Below are 6811 nucleotides of genomic sequence, written 5' to 3'. Positions count from 1 at the left end.
GCCAATATGGATTATGCAAAATAGGGTCGTTTGTTAACTTGGACACATCAGGTAGTTCCAACGTTGCCAGAAATGGTAGCTGCGGGTTGAAAGACATCTGTGGCTGCGGATTCGAGGCGACATTAGGGTTCCACCCAGATTGAGGTTGCCCCCACGAACTTTGTCCAGACGGGCCCGGCCCAAAAGGGCCTGACGCGTAGGAATTTTGTCCCGACGGACCTGGTCCAAAAGGACCTGGCGCATAGGGAGTTTGTCCGTAGGAGTTTTGTCCGTATGGATTTTGGCCATATGCGGACGGCTGTCCCTGTGTCTGCCCCCCAGCTCCCCAAGTGTTAGCAGCTTGCCCGACAGGTTGACCGTATTGATAATTTTGATAAGGAGTAGCCTGTGGTTGCTGATAATTTTGATAAGGAGCATACTGATTTTGCCCCTGGGGTGGCTGGTAGCCAGATGACTGCTGGGTCCCATACGGAGCCTGGTAGGCAGGCTGCGTTTGGTATGGAGGTTGATAACCTGTTTGAGTTTGAGGCCCAGAGTAATGTCCTTGAACCGGCTGGGGTTGAACCATATGTCCCGAAGGTTGACTTGGTCGGATTCGAGATGGACCTGGTTGGCCAGCAGGGTAGCCTTGCTGAGCGCCAGGTTGTCCATGTGCCACCAAGGGTTGTCTTTGCGGAACGGATGGTCGAATCGGCTGGATAGCTGGTTGACGCCGAGGTTGGCCAGCTTGTCCAGTTTGACGATAAGGGGGGGCACCGGGTTGATTTGGTTGTATAGACGGTTGGCCCGTTTGTCCCCCAGTGTGACCAAATTGAGAAGAGGGCTGGGCTTGCTGCATGGCGGGCTGCCCTCCTTGGTGTAAGGGCTGGGCAGAGGTTTGGCCTTGCTGTATAGCAGGTTGCCCCCCTTGCCCAGAAAGATTTGTGATTTGAGGGGTGGGTTGGCCCTGTTGAACATAGGGTTGTCCACCCTGCCCAGGGAATTGACCAGACTGGGCGGTAGGTTGGCCCTATTGTACATAAGGTTGTCCACCCTGCCCAAGAGGATACCCCTGCTGGACTGCTGGTTGATTTGGAGGATTGTAAACTGAGCCAGTTTGTCCAGAGGGGTACCCTTGCTAGAAACCGAGTTGGCCTTGTTGAAAAGGTTGCTCTGGTTGTCCAGTGGGTTGATTTTGATATGCATACGGCGGACCTCCAATGCCCATGGGTTGTTCCTGGTAAGGTTGACCTTGTGGGCCCCCAGATTGTCCTGGGTCAGGCAGGCCGTAAAGCGGTTGCCCCTGGGGGGTTTGCCCGTAGAACGGCTGGCCTTGATTGGGTGGTCCTATGGGCTGCCTGGGAGGATCCCGGTTCCCTTTGAACATATGAGTAGCGTAATCGTACGTGATATTCAAGGGTTCCTCATTTTCTTCGAAAGGGCGATGAGGAAGGCCTGAGATGCTTTCAAGGAACTCACCATTTTCATCATAGAAAAAGAAGGGACCTTCGTAATCCGGGTCCGTTATGGGTTCTCCATAAGCATCATATGGCCCTGATCCTGGAATTCCGCCAACAAAGGAACCAACTTGAGGGATTCCAGACGAGGAAACCGGTACAGCACTGACGACCGGAGTCGAACGTGCTACACAGACAGTAGGTTGAGTGGGAACTGAGGTGACGGGCATGTTAAGCCCTGATGTAAGGGGTGTACTAAGGGGCTGCGAAACAAAAGGCCCAGTGGAAGCAGCAAGACTAGGATCCCATATAGTCGTAGAAGTCGTTCTAGCGGCATACCTATCCCTCACTGATTGGTATCGCGGAGGGAGGGGAGAGGAAGCCGGGATCGGGGTCTCGATGTCTGTGACCACGGGCGTCTCACCGGTGCTAGAAGCTGCCTCATCCATGTGGGAAGAAGACATTGGAGACGACATACCGAAAGGGGTACGAGGGGTACGGGGGGTATAATCGGGCTCCCAAATAGGATTCCAATCCTCTATGTAATCTTCGTCGCCTGGGGCACGTACGTTGATAGGCCGGATACTCGGAACAATGGGAAGAGTACCGCTTACAACTGGTACCTTTGGAGCAACAGAGGACGGAGAACCTTGATTGCTTGGACCGGGAGTTGATGGGTCAGCCAGGATGACCAGACCCCTTAGAAAACCTAAAGGAAACTAACGATAAAACCCTACTCAAAACTATCGCACACAAGACCTAAAATAGGTGATGTTATCGTGGCCAGATTAATTTTAAGACACAAGAACCAAACTTGACCTTTTCATATTTCAGGAGTCGAGAAAAGGACGAAAAGATGACTCCAGTCTCCTTCGAATGTTTTATGAGCACGAAGTGACAAGACGCTCACAGGCACCTTTTCGTTTAGGGAGTCCAAAAAGGATCAAAAGTGACTGCTCTGGAATTCTAGGTAGAGGGTGTGCCAAACTTTTCGCAAAACCACAGAATACTTTTTAGGGTACGGGTGGTCAATCTTCGTGAATGCTGTGTTCACTGCATTGCGAATCGTAGGGCGGCCGACTCGGCTTCCTATGGATAAAGGATAAAAGCCTAGTGGGGTCTCCCTATATACGCGACGGTACGTGGGAGCGCAGTCCGTGTTAGACCACTATCGAGTCACAGAAGGAGGAATCACCCAACCTAATGTGAAACAACAGTGACTATGTTTAAAGATGCCGGAACACGTCTCTAACCTAGACCTCTAGATATTTGCGTTTAGTTCCAATGCGTTTTTAGATTCATTTGGTTCATTTTATGGTTGATCTTGAGATTAAGTTTCGATTTCAAGCTCTATCGTATGTTCGCTCACAATTACCTAGATGCAATCTATATGCCAAAAGAATTCCGTTTTATTCGATGAATTCTAGCTACGAGAGGGCAAGAAATTTTCTATCAAACAAAACAAGTACAAGCAAACAAGCAACTTAATGCAACTAAAGGGAGGAAAGGAAACTTTTCTTTTGAAGATGCAAATCAATGAAATGTTCTTTTCCTTTTCAATTTTCAAAGGCAAAGCTACTAGTTTGATTTTCTTTCAGTGACACAAAGCATCTAAAATAATTTGGAGGAACCGGAACACCAAGTAAACTACTTAATGAAAGCACACAAAGTTCCCTAAACATTCAACCAAAGCTTCCAAATCAAAGGAAAACAAAGGTCTGCACGAGCTATGTAATCTAAGCTCTGTAAGACAAGCAAGGATTGCAAGCAAGGAGGAAGCGAAAAGAAACCACTTGGAACCACAATCCAAAGCACTCCAACAATCACTGAACAAGTGCATGAACAGATCTGAACTTGGCTGGTCGAACAAACAAACAAACTCCCTACGGTAGGCTTGACACACACGCAACCTCTAGATGTCCTAGAGTTAGAGCGCGAAATCAATAGAAAAAGGCAAACACCCGAAGGACGAAAGTCACAACCAGTCAACTAGAGACACAACACAATCCAGCAATTGCAAAAGTGATGGTGGAAACACGAACCAAGCAGCGAAAGCAAAAAGGAAGGTATTTGCAAACTTAAAACTGAGCAAAAACGAAACCTTATGGAAACAAGCTTCGCAATCAAGTAGTTCAGAGTTCAAACAATGAAAAACAAGTCATCAGACAGGAGGAGAGAAGAAGGGAAAGTCACAGTAAGAGGTTCAGGAGGCCAATTTGGTCAAAAATGAATTTTACAGGATCAGCGCGGGTAGCCTTCAGCAACTCGGCGCTGACAAGGGGAGGCCTGTAGCAACTTTGCGACGTCAGCGCGGAAAGACAGGAATAAAGCGCGCTGTCTCGGAAAAACGAGGTCAGCGCGGAAAGAAAACACACAGACGCGATGACAAGAAACACAAAGAAGCGGGGGCGCGATGCCAGCGCGGAAGGACACGAATAAAGCGCGCTGTCTCTGAAAACGAGGTCAGCGCGACTGTTAGACGTACAGGCGCGATGGAAAGAAAACCAAAGAACAGGAACGCGATGTCAGCGCGACTGTTTGGAATTAAAACGCGCTGAGAGCAAAAACAAGCAAGGCCAAACTAAAAACTTCCCAAACCAAATCAAGAGCTCCTTAACAATAAAGATGCTTCCCAGAAACGCCCAGAAAGTTCATAAGCAAAAAGACAATCCCAAAAAATCGAAAAGAGATCAATCAAAGCCAAACACAAAAGTGGACTCAAGAGACAAAAAGGCTGATCCCCAGCGGAGTCGCCAAATTGTTGGAGAGGTAAATCCCCTCTACGGGTAGAGGCGATCCCTACTAGCCCAGCAAGGGGCTAGCAACAATCACACAATGCTGCTATGCATGTTCCTAGTTACAATTAAACAAGAGGTAAAGAGCACCTACTTGGATTCCTGCGCTTGTCGTTTGGCGAGGAGATGTTGCCTTCGCTCCTCCGCTTCGGCTGGTCACAATCCTCCGCGATCTCCGCGAATAGATACCTGCACACACGAAGGGGAAGCAAACACAAGCGTAAAATCTAGTAAAAGCAACCATACATCAGTCAGAAAAGATGTAATTCACATTTAACCATGGCATAGACAAATGAGAATGGAACAATAATAGCAGTCATCTATTATTAATCAGAATAGAGAAGAGTACAACCAAATGTTCTGACGTCGGTAACCTTCTCAGGAGGGGCCAGTCAGCATGTATCTCAAGCATTCACCTTTGAGGATGATTCTCCCAAGACAAACAACTCTCTCTCTCACACAAATAACACAAAACAACCTTCCCTAAGCAATCAATCACTTCCACACCTAGCACACCACACCTATAGCAGCAATCTGAGCACTACAAGCTCTGCACAATCCAAGCTATTCCAAGCTAAGTCTAACTAGCTGCTCATGGTAATGGTGGAAGTTTATATAGGAGGAGGAGTCTCCTAAAAGGGTGGAAGGATGAGCTCATCTTTGAGGGAAATGGTTGCAAAAGGTCGAACAGTCATGCCATAGAAAGGAGTCGATGTTCACAAAGCTAACAACCAAGCCTGGAATTATCTGGAAGGCTGGTTGTTTGAACGAATTCGCCCAAACTGGATCAGCGCGGATAATGAGGAAACTGTCGCGCTGTCGGCGCATCCCAATAACTGGGACAGTCGTGTCAGCGCGGAAGAACACGGGAAAGGTGCGATGTCTACCAGCGCGGGAAAGGGATGTTCTTCCGCGCTGGCAGCGCATGGAATACACTATAGAGCGCCAGTCATCGCGGGTATTTTTCTAACAGACGCGCTGATGCATAAAACTTTGGAAAAAATGGGTTTTAGGGCTAGTTCAGAAGGCATGAAGCTTAGTGATTGACACAGCAGGGTGACTGACAGGAAGGCAGTGACAAATTACTGTGTAACAATAGCGAAAGGAGAAAAGGTTGGTACATTGTATTTATGCAATGGTATTTCTAATTTTGTTAATGCTTTAACCTCTACAGGAGAAGATATGGCATTGTGGCATCATAGGCTCGGGCACATGAGTGAGAAGGGGATGCTGATTCTTCACTCAAAAAATATGTTGCCAGGTTTGAAGCATGTTGATTTAAAATTTTGTGAGAATTGTGTTTATGGAAAATAGAAGAGGGTCAGATTCCTTAGAGTTGGGAAAGAAAAGAAGAGAAAAAAATTAGAGCTTGTGCATACAGAAGTATGGGGACCTACTCAGGCATCATCTCTTGGTGGCTCTTGTTATTATGTTACTTTTATTGATGATGCAACTAGAAAAACCTGGATTTATTGTATTCGAAATAAATATGATGTATTTGATACTTTCAAGAAATGGAAAGCTTTGGTTGAAAATGAGACAGGGAAAAGGTTGAAGTGTCTCAGATCAAATAATGAAGGTGAATATTGTAGCAAAGAGTTTGATAGGTATTGTTCAGAGAATGGAATTCACAGAGAGAAGACAGTTCCAGGAACACCACAAGAAAATGGTGTGTCGGAAAGGATGAATAGGATAATCATGGAGCGTGCAAGGTGCATGAGATTGAATGCAGGATTGCCTTTACAATTTTGGGCAGATGCTGTAGATACTGTTGTTTATCTAATAAACAGAGGGCCTTCAATTTCCTTGGATGGTGGTGTTCCAGAGGAGGCATGGACAGGTAAAAAGGTAAACTACTCATTTTTAAAGACTTTTGGTTGTGAAGCTTTTGTCCACATTAACAAAGAAAATAGAACAAAGCTTGAGGAAAAATCAAAGAAATGTACCTTTATTGGATATGGTGTTAATGATTTTGGTTATCGCTTATATGGTTATGATAATCACAAAATCATTAGGAGAAAAGATGTAATATTCAATGAAAAGGTCTTGTATAAGAATCAATTGCAGGAAAAGAAACAAGAAAAAGAAAACAGAGAATACACAGTGCATGACGATATCACAGGAAAAGTGATGGTGCCTGAAAATCATAATGATCAACAACCAGAACAACAACTACAACAACAACAAGCACTTCAAACACCTGAAAGTGGTGTTAGAAGATCTACCAGGATAAGTAGACCCCCTCAATGATACTCTCCTTTATGTATTGTTGACTGATTCTGGTGAACTAGAATGTTATGAAGAAGCAGTGCAGGTAGAAACCAGGAAGAAGTGGGAGCAAGCCATGAAAGAAGAGATGGACTCCTTAGCACATAACCAGACTCAGGACTTAGTTAGGTTGCCTGCAGGTAAAACAACATTGCAGAATAAATGGGTTTACAGGCTGAAGGAAGAAGATGAAGGAAAACAGAGGTACAAAGCTAGACTGGTGGTGAAGGGGTTTGCACAGAAGAAAGGTATTGATTTTGATGAAATATTTTCTCCTGTTGTTAAAATGACTTCAATCAGAACTATTTTAAG

This window comes from Pinus tabuliformis, chromosome 2_1 (assembly GCF_031772625.1).
Source record: "Pinus tabuliformis cultivar Carrire ecotype Pingquan chromosome 2_1, CPIR1, whole genome shotgun sequence".
Classification (NCBI taxonomy): Eukaryota; Viridiplantae; Streptophyta; class Pinopsida; order Pinales; family Pinaceae; genus Pinus; species Pinus tabuliformis.
Note: the sequence above shows the minus strand (reverse complement) of the source record.